The sequence below is a fragment of the Chenopodium quinoa genome, unplaced genomic scaffold (genome assembly GCF_001683475.1).
Source record: "Chenopodium quinoa cultivar QQ74 unplaced genomic scaffold, ASM168347v1, whole genome shotgun sequence".
In the NCBI taxonomy this organism is placed as follows: Eukaryota; Viridiplantae; Streptophyta; class Magnoliopsida; order Caryophyllales; family Amaranthaceae; genus Chenopodium; species Chenopodium quinoa.
The window spans coordinates 22,501-32,853 of NW_018743362.1; positions in this window are offsets into that span (position 1 = coordinate 22,501).

Below are 10,353 nucleotides of genomic sequence, written 5' to 3' on the forward strand. Positions count from 1 at the left end.
GATCCTTAAAACGCTTTTGGTTGAATGTTCACACTTGATGCACCGTCTGCACGTCCTACATTCACTCCCGGAAATTGAAACAGGAAAAGAGGAATTTGAACCCCCGGTCTGCTGTAGTCAGCCTTAACGGTTTGCTTGACTGGCGAGTCTGCCGTCTCCGCGTCTTTCCCTTTTGAGGGCTGCTCCTCAAGCCTTCGAGTGCCTATCTTCGCTTGGGCCGTCTCGCGAAGATCTTCGATCCGAACCTTCGCATCTACTCTTTTTTAGAGAATGAACCATGCCCTTCGCTATTGCAAGAATATAGCGATCGAAGAGCTATCGCTCAGCTGCTTCGCGTATTACGAAAGCCGTATTGTATTGTCCGAAGGGGGATGCTGAAAGAGCGTAGGTAAGTGGTAAGCGTAGGAGGCATCCCCGAAGGACAGCGGCAGCAGTGTGGTTCCAGGAGCTTCCGTTAGATTGAGATCTACAGGGTGGCGGGGACTTCGGCTGCCTTGTTTCGGGTGAAAAGAAGAGGGTAGTAGGCTTAGTAGGGTTCGAACCTACAATATAACCGTTATGAGCGGTACGTTTCAACAATTAAACTATAAGCCCTTATGGATCTTTACATGCAATTCTCTCACTTCGGGAAGAGCGGACGGAAAGAGAAGGCCTTTGCTCTATCTGCTTCTTTCACTTCCAGGAATGAACAATTGGAAAATCCATTTTTTTTCCAATTGTTTATAATATATAAATAAATCTTATAAAAAAAAAAAATGGACTAAATTAAGTAAGCGACTCAAACTGCCGGTAACGCTTTCCGGCTCGCAACGACTTCAAACGGGCGGGGGCTCTCTTGCTTTGGACAAGACGGCATGGGTCTACGATAGGAAAGTTCCCTTAAGAAAGAGATGAGACTGCTAAGGAAAGACTACTGACCCAGGATGTGGCTAAGAATTTCACTAATTTATTCTTAGTTACGTGGGAAAGAAAGAAGCTTGTTCTATTTACGGAGCTAACGAAACATAATCTTATTAATATCATATATGATGTTCTTTCTTATTGGAATGGAATTCAATCTTGAAAAGGGCGCTAAGATTGACTTGGTTGTAAGAGAAGAGAGAGGATGGGAATTGCTTGATTCTATTCTAAGGCATTTCTTTCTGTGTGGGACGATGCCGCAAGCAGAGCCGGAAACGCGGTAAGACTTTCTAGAGATAGCCTTCCAGACTCAATCTTTTTGACAGGATCTTCTTTAGCTGAACCTGAGTTCGATTAAAGCTGGCCTGCGCCTAAGAAAAAGCCGTTTTTTGACCTCTCCCGTTGTTCGAGCTACTTCGTAACCTCTCCTTCAAGGATAGAAGCTAGAAGCAGATAGCAGCCATAGGGATAGGTATTCAATCGCTTGCTTTAAAAGGTTATGAGATTGCTCGCAGAGGACTAAGGTCGACAGATAGGGATAGGCCAGCAAATGCAATGAGAAAGTCTTCTTCTTTCTTGCTCGTAAGCGCTTCCCTTTTCTTTGCGGATGAATTTTCTCGAATACATATTTCTTTTCTGTAAGTGAAAGGCTACAAGACCATAGAGTAGGCAGAGGATGGAAAGCAAGCGGGAATCCAATTTCTTCCTGTGAGCGATGGAATCGATTACTAAGCTTTGGAGCGAACACAAGAGCAATAAAGGTTTCGTTTTTGAAGTCTGAGCATTGTAATTCCTGGAGTTGTTGTGACTCCTATACCTGTTTGAGGTGTTAGAGGACTTGTCTTGGAATACGTCTGATTGGATTCCATCCTCAATTCTCTACCCGATCTCTATGATAGCTTTGAAGTCGGGTAGGTATTGGGCATACATATGCTTTTGATACTCTGGCAAGAGGGTTTTCACTATCATTTCCGGTTGCCCCCCTCCAGGGGTCTGGTTGTTCATTTGGGGTGCCTTTTCCTCCATCTGGTAATGTACTCAGAGAAGGTCTCGGTTAGGTTGCAGCTTGGTGCTTTCTAAGTCACGTTTGGTTACATCTACCTCGATGTTGTAACTATCCTTATTGTTGAACTCATTGCATATGTCCTCCCAATTTCTTGAACTTGTCATCCAGGGAGAGGAACCATCTTAAGGCAGCGCCGGTCAGTGTCCTTTTGGAACAACTGAGCAAGGGTTCCGAAGGAAGCACCCAAAGGTTGCATGTTCCCGGCATACATGAGGAGATGTGTCTTAGGGCATCCCGTTCCATCGAACTTGTCCATGTCGGGCATTTTGAAACTTCGGGGGTAGCCCAGCATTGGGGAACACAACCAAGGAGGATGCGCCCACAATGTCCTCATCTTTCTTAAAAGCCTTCTAGTTCTTTTCCATCTGGTCAATCCTCTCGATTAGCTTTGCTTCTATTTCTCTTTTGTACCGGCGTGACTCGGACCGATGGATGGCTGGAATTCTCCGTCCGATCAGCAGGAAGAGGCTCAGAGCCCTCCCTAAAGAAGGATTATAGGAAGAACAGGGCGAAGCTCAATTCCCTCGATAAGCGCTATAGAAGAGCGAATAAGCCTATACGCGATAGGCGAGAGGCTTTACCGCGAGAAGAGCCCAAATGCCCCCCGCTCGTTTAGTTCTTGGAAACGAGTGTTGTCATCCAGTAAAGGATGGTAAACGTCAGGGGCAACAGGCTCTGGGGTTTGGTGCTTGGTTTACGCTTTCCTCTGAGTTTGGTACGCCGAGTGCTATTGCTTTCCCCGAAGCAGAGAAATACAATTCGAAATGAGCGCAAACATGAACCCCTCTATTCTACCTTCCAAAATGAAATTCGCTCAAATAGAAGGGCGCCCACATCCCCGCTCGCCCCTACCCACCCCTCGGGGTGGCCTCGCTCTCGCCTTTGGCTCGAGCTACTTTTGCTTTCGGGGACAGATAGCTTGCGGCCCAAGTCTACCTCCCCAAAAGCAAGCCATACGCAATTCAACCTACCAACTATGACTCCCTCTACGCGGGGGGATCCCTACCCTAGAAAACGAGTACTTATTAATAATGCCTAGACACATAATCTAGGTTAAGAAAATTGGCCGTTCAATTCGAAGTTTTCCCTTATCCTAAATAGCTTCTTAAAAAAAAAGAGTCACTGCCACGGCCTTCGCCATCGGTTGTTAATAATAAAAAGTGATGATTCAGCGTTTCCATAGTATACTCGGCTTTGTTATTTAATATACCGTCGGCGACCAAATTGTGCTTTTCTTTTGCTCAGCCCAGAATTTATGCGGATCCAACTGAGCCATGCGATCGATAATACCTCTCTTTACCATTATTATCGCATCAACTTCAGCGTCGTTGACTTCCCTTTTAGGAGAAAAAGTAGCAAGCCGATGCGAGATTTTTTTGGTGTTGAATTTCCCAAAAAGGATCCTCACATGGAGCGGGAAAGGAAAGATTAATTAAGCGGTCATCGAGATCTTTACAGAAAAGAAAAGCATTACAAAAAATGCAAAGCCATGAACAAAGGGGATTGACTGAGAAGTAGAGCTAAGCGATCTATTGAATGAAGGGCAGGAATGAATGGACTGATTGATTGCCCAGCTCAAAAAAAGGCAAGGGGGAAGATCAGTCTTGAATAAAAGAAGAGCTATCGTCGTGGACAGATAGACCACTTACCAGAAGAAAAAAAGAAAGGAATTCCTTGCTCTACTAGTAAAGTAGAAATGAAAGTAGATGGTCCTAGGGACCTTAAAAGAAAGCAAATTAGAAAGCATTCGAATTGACAACATGTGAGTGGCCCATAAACTCACTCTCCTGCAGCTGAAGAAATGAGGCACCTGCTGCCTGTTACGCTATTTTATCCCTCCAGCTACAACGTAGAAGTCAACCAGCTACGACGCCCTCCAGCGGACCCCCCTTTAGATATCTATATATTAAGGGGCACACCTCGCTATACTATATTAATGAAGTGGGGGAGAACCCTAGCCACGCTCAGGCTTTGAGTGGAATAAATATGAAGCATTGAACCGATCGAGAAATAGGGAAGGCTCGAGAGACCTGCATATAGTTGGCAGGGCCAACCAATTACGCTTACCAATGAATGATATGGGTTTTTCAAAATGCTTAGGCCTCCTTCGGTTCATCAAGGAAAAACCCTACCCTCCCTTTCTGTCCTTGAGGCTGGGTTAATTGAACTAATCAAAGTGTCGCGGAAGCCCCTACTACAACCTTTGTTTGCTCAGGCTTACAGGAGCTAACGTTGAAACGTCTCCCCGGATCGAGATTCGAATCTTCCGCTCTCCGCCAGCTCCTGCACAAATCTCTTTCTGCCACCGCTGGTTCTATCTTTAACATGCAAGCCTTACTTGTGCAAGTAAGCAAATAGGAATTACCTTACTCTTGAAAGTTTAAAAGTAAACTACCTTTGAGTTCGGTTCCTATCTACCGTTGGTGTTAAAGGGAGCCGGCAGCTATTATTCAACTTTCATCTTTCTTTCCTTTGAATGAGGGGAATGTTTTTGCTAAAATGCTTCCTGGCTTGAAGTTGGGAGATTATCCTCTACCTTCTTTCAGGCTCACTCTAACAGTTCCTTCAGTCTGCCACTCTCTTTTTCTTATATCTGCTATTTTTTGCGGAAGGGCCCCAAGCGGACCGTACCGGTCCTCTCGAACGAACCTTCCGGTCGGGTCTTAAAGAGAGCAATCATAGACCAGGGGAGAAACCAGTTACAGGATCAGGAAGGTCAGAGCTGTCGTTGATATGCAAAACAGAGTTTAAGATATCCCTATAACCAATCTCACTTTTTAGGATTGTACCTTCGCGCACTCCTTTGTTCCGCCACAGAGCATTACAAGCACAAATATCCGACAATTTCTGATTTATAAAGAGGTATGTAATCGCTCAATATATTTTTTTTATTGAGGGCAAGTCAATCGCATTAATAAACTTTCCAGGAGCGGGAGAAGCTGTAACTGAAGCAGGAGAACGGGAAATTCCATTTCAAAGAAGATAGATGAATGGGGTCCCCGATTGACATCGTAACCATTAACGAAAGAGAAAGGGCATTTAGAAGAATCTCAGAAACATGGCGATCGAATCGATTCGACCGATCAAGAACAGAGCTAGGCTAAGTCCTACCACTATTATTGCTTAAGCGCATTCATCCACAACAGAATCGACTCACTAAACAAAAGTCGAAAAAAGTCCGTACGCGAAGCCCTACCCTACGCTTGAATGAACTCCTGAAACATCCACTTCAATTGATTCTACTTCATCTCCCCCGGGCACCCCTTTCTCTCCTTACCAGCCTGGACAAGACGGATGGGATGAAGGATAGCGGACAAAGCAAGCCAGCCAACAAAGATTGATCCAGTTGCTGTTGGGGACTTTCCCGGGGATGGGAGTCCTTCATATCATATGAGGATTCACCTCTGAAACTCGAAAGAGGGTCCTACCCTACGCCCGACAACAAGAATCGCCTGAGCAATTAGCTGTTGCCGACCGTGCTTCACTCCACCTCGCTTCCTTAATGCTTTTCAAGCACTAAGTAAGTAAACAACCTTCCCCAGAGGATTTTGCCTACTCATTGACCAGTGACTTCGGCATCGAGACACTGACTCCCAGATCAGCTAACCACTCTTTGTAAGGCAGAGCAACTTTCTGATCCCCAATGACAATCTCGTCACCAGTGGGATTGGGGGCTATGAGTTGAACTGAACTAGACCGTGTAATCAAAACTGTGACATGGGTGAACTCCTATCCTGTAGGGACTATCCCACATTGAATCGACAACAAGTATCTTTCCTTTCAAAGATTGCTGCTTGAAACGAAGTCTGACTCTTCCGGATACGCAACGCCCCCTTCTGGAGGCCTTACGACGGCTACTTTTATTGAAGAACTCGGCGTAACGACAGCTTTCGATGGCAATCCTTGATTGATTTCGGAAGGGGTGCGAAAGAGTTCAACACTACGCTCATTTCGTAGATCTACGATTTCAGGGTAAAGGATTTTTGCTTAGTGCTTAGCGAATCCCTTGCTTTTATGAAACTGTTAACATTATCTTTGTTTTTCTCGATGCTTTGAATAGCTATCCGGATAGCAGAAGTGCAATCATTTGCGAAAGCTCTTTCTTCGCGCTCTTTGAATCTAAGTTCTATTCGTCCTCGGGCACTCTTCCAAAAACGATCTGATGTCTATATGCTTAACACATGAAATGGGCCTTGGCTAGAATAGCTAATAGGCGGGTAGATTGGTTGTCATACCCCTGTCTTTCCTCTTTCTTACTTCCGAGTTGGTGAGTCACTTGCTAGTGTCGACATAAGCACTTTCTCGGTTATAACTGTTAGTCCTTCTTCCAGCGTAACCATTGGATTCCCAGGAAGAGACGAAAGATATTCGCGAAGAACAGCCAAGTGGATGGAATAGTAGAGCCAAGCCTTCTCTAAAAGAAGCAAGTGCAAGTCCCAGGAAAGCAGCTACTAGCTAATGCCAGAGGATCTTTGCTTGATTCGACTTCTGCCTTGATGTGCCTCCTCCTTTTTTCAATATGAAATTCGAGATTCACTAGGTTGGTCAGTCACACAAAAAGGAGTAGCGAAGGGTTCAGTTGCATTAACTTCTGCGGATACGAGGGAGAACTCGCTATTCCTAAATACTAAGACTGCGTCTCTTGCATACACTTACAAAAATGCAGATAATCTTGAATGACCGTCGGGCATTTTCAGGTGGCGAAAGCCCAATGTATTCATTTTTTCTTTTGATTCCGCCCGTAGGCGCTAACAAATAAGTAAGAAGCAGGTCCGATAGTGAAGGGAGAACACTTGCTTGGTACAAACTCTCATGCGGACGTCCTGCTTGATACAAGCAATCAGTAGAAAATAAGACAATAGGCAGAGGCTATTAGTCAAGCGGGGGATTCCCTTAGGAATTTAGTGAATATGATACCTTCTATTCTATTGATCTGGAATTGGGCCAATACGATTGATAGGTAAGGTAGTCGCCTTTTCAGGGAATGGGCTAGAGGCTCGAGAGACCTCTGTCCACGCGTGGACTAGACCGATTGAAAAGATTGGAAGGCCGGGTCAGGCAAAAAGACGGGTATGACTCTCCTAGAAGAATGGACGTGTAGAAGCATCTCGATTAGTTTATACCATTTGTAATTGGTAACGAAAAGGATTGTTTGATGCTCTGCTTGTACACAAGAAGTCGAATCCGGCTTTTTCTTTTTATTATTAGGAGTATGCCAGGTACTGCTTTTGGATGATCATAGGCCCTCAGATAATGATTGTGTCAGTGCATGATGACCCGAAGTCTTAGTGTGGCTGACAAAGGGGCTTACAAGAATGAACTGTTGAACTAGCTCGCGCGGAAAAGATATATCTGTTAGTAACGAAGAAAGTGCTAATCTCGCAGTCAACTGTTAAGAAGCGGCGGGAGAGAGGTGTAAATTATGAATCAGCAAGCCTTCCAACAAAGGATTTCGCAGTGGAGATTTGGTGATAGGCCTGCGTTGGCACATAAAATAAAGACTTTCCAACCCGACCATTCAAGGGTTGTAATAGCTAAAGCTATGCTTTTGGAAATAGACAAGATTGAAGCTCCTTGCTTGGGTTCGGTTATCATTAAATGTATAGGGCCACTTTGGGTATTGAAGTGAAGATACTTGCATAAATAGAAACTTCGGGCGTAGAAGAAAAGCCCTTTCTGATACGTCAAAAAAAGAAGCCGATTCTACGCCGTAAAGGAAGCGTGTGCCCAATTACTAACCAGGAGGTGGTGTTCATCAAGCCCTCTCTCCGGACTTAACCTAGACCTTTGTCCGGCCTAAAAACCCTTTCTATCTAAGCTGGAGTTCCATGGCTCCTCACTTAGAGAGCACCCCAACCCCATTTCCGTTCGGGTGATAAAATAATAGAATATTCACCGACATATCCGATTTAGATAAACTGCGCCGGGATTAAGCCCTCTGTAGTTCAATTTCTTGGTCAAGGCTTCCAAAAGCATAGCTTTAGCTATTACAACCTCGAGGTAAAGTTTGTTTTGTAACAGGTAAGCCCGTCTTACGGAGCTCGGCCTGCTTTCGCATTAACTCACTATTTGGTGATTTGGTTCATAGCAGCCTAAGGAGTTCTTTTTACACGCTACGCTCATCCTCGATGACGATATCGTCATCGGAGATGAGCGGATGGCTGAGCGTTATCGCGAGCTAATGTCGTAACTGGAATGTCAAAATTTCGTTAGAAAAATCGTTAGTATCGTCAGTTGGTGCTTTGGAGTTTGCTAAGCGGTTCTTCGTACGCGGAGTGACTAAGGACTTGAGTCCTGTCTCCTGCTGGTGGTAGTCAAGTCTCTCTCCTGTCTTGTGCACGAATGGGATTATATGAATATATAAAGGAGATATAGGTCTTTGGATACCCTAATGTGAACTCCTTTTCTTCCTACTAGGAGTTCAGTGTGCCAATTGCATTCGAATCTAGATCGACTCCCAAAAAAGATTCTCCACCCTATGAAAGAAATCCTATTGGCCCTATCCCCTATTTGAGTAAGGCTGAAAGCATCAGCACGCACGAAAGCAGAAGGAATCCAGACGCCGGCCAGAAAGATTCAAAGTGGAAGAATCCGTGCGTGGAAACAAATGGGGAAAGTTGAAAGCGGATCAGGAAGCCCCCGCCCGCTATGCTCTTTATCAACAACGCATTCATTACATTCATTCCATCATTCAATACACACGGAGAAAAGGAGGAAACACTCTTTCCACTACCCGGCTGCTCTATGTATTAGCACTAAAGACGTCGGTAGTCTCAAATCCGTCTCTATTTCCACTCTTTATTGGCTCGTTTCGTAAGAATAAAGTAGTCAAAGTAATTGCGTCTATCATTGAAGGCAGCCAAGAGTCACTCAGGGCTTTATTCAGCTCGTTATAGTCCATTAGTGGGTCTAAGGCTAATCTTTCTTGTCCGGTAAGCAAGCAAGGGAGCCTCTGGCTTCGCCCCTTCGTCTTGCCACAGCTGTGATATAATCTGTCTATACCTTACTCGGTTCAGTCAGATTATTTCAGTAAGATATGGTTTGATGTTTGAGGCTTCGCTTCACTGTTAGCTAGGTTCAGGTCTTTCCCCTCCTAGTAGTCAGTCTGTTCTTTCGAGGTAAACGAGAGTCTACGTTTAGTTGAACGTAGCCCGCAGAAGTCAAGAGGTTGGTTATAAGGGCGACTTCCAGAGAAAATTAAGACGAGGGAAAAAAAAAATGAGCATTCCGGCGTTACGCGCCTTTTCAGTAAAGGAGCGAAAGGTTAGACCTTAGAAAGTCAGCGAACAACATAATGAAGAAGACTGCGAAAGTCAAGTATGGAAAAAATCTGGGAAGAGAACAACGAGATCTCTGAAAAGGAAGAGGCAAGGAAGTAGTCAAAATGTTTAAAAGGATACAACCCGTTCTTGGGCTTAAGACTATGCGCGTCGCGTGCTCGATCTAGCAATCTTGGACAATTGTTTTGATGAACTGTCATTAAACTAAAAAAGAAAGAAGAGAAAGAACTGGGAGTTGGCGCCTGGTTGCTTGCTTACCAAGCCATCCCGGCAAGCTCCTCCAGTTCGATTATTATTCTTGACTTGACTTATTATTATAAAAACTACTCACTATCCAAATGAAAGACGATCGATTATCTACCCAAGAAGATAGAAAGTCCCACATACGAGAAAAGGTCACAAATAGAGTTGAACCAAGTAACATTGCAAAGGCATAATGATAGTAGGGTCGGGATATCCCCGCCCTCCGAACCGGACGTGAAGGTCTCCCCTCATCCGGCTCTCTGCAGGAGAATCTCCACTCACTGCTTCCCCTAATATCCTCCCTTTACCACATCATGGGGGTTTACAGGAGATCCCAGAGGCTCGCTCGGAAAGGCTGCTATACTATACCTTTTGACTTAACTCTACTCTAGTAGTCACTAGACTCACTATACTAGTCCGTCCGGCTGCTCTTGCTGAAATCATTACTCTTCATTCTCCCGTGCTCTAGCAATTGCGCTCTAGACCACTACCATGTAGTTAGGTAGGGACAATCAATCCGTAGTGACGGGAATGACGGAATGAATGGGGATCCCTATCAATATAAAAATATTGAAAGAATATATAATTAGTTACACTACCTTTCTCTCACTCAATAGATCTATCTGGTCTGATACGGTACAGTACAATACGAGACGATAGAATGCAATGGGATGGATGGTAGAAGGCTGCCTGCGCTCAAAAGCGAGAATTCACTTGTCCCCTTGTCCATAGGGACCTCGTGGCATACAACCGAAACGACTCCCGCCAGATAGCCGCCCCTTTCTTTCTTTCAGAACCTCGTGGACGGAAGAAAAAAGGGAAGTTTTAAAACAGGGCACAGAAGGCTCGCGAAGTAGACAGCTC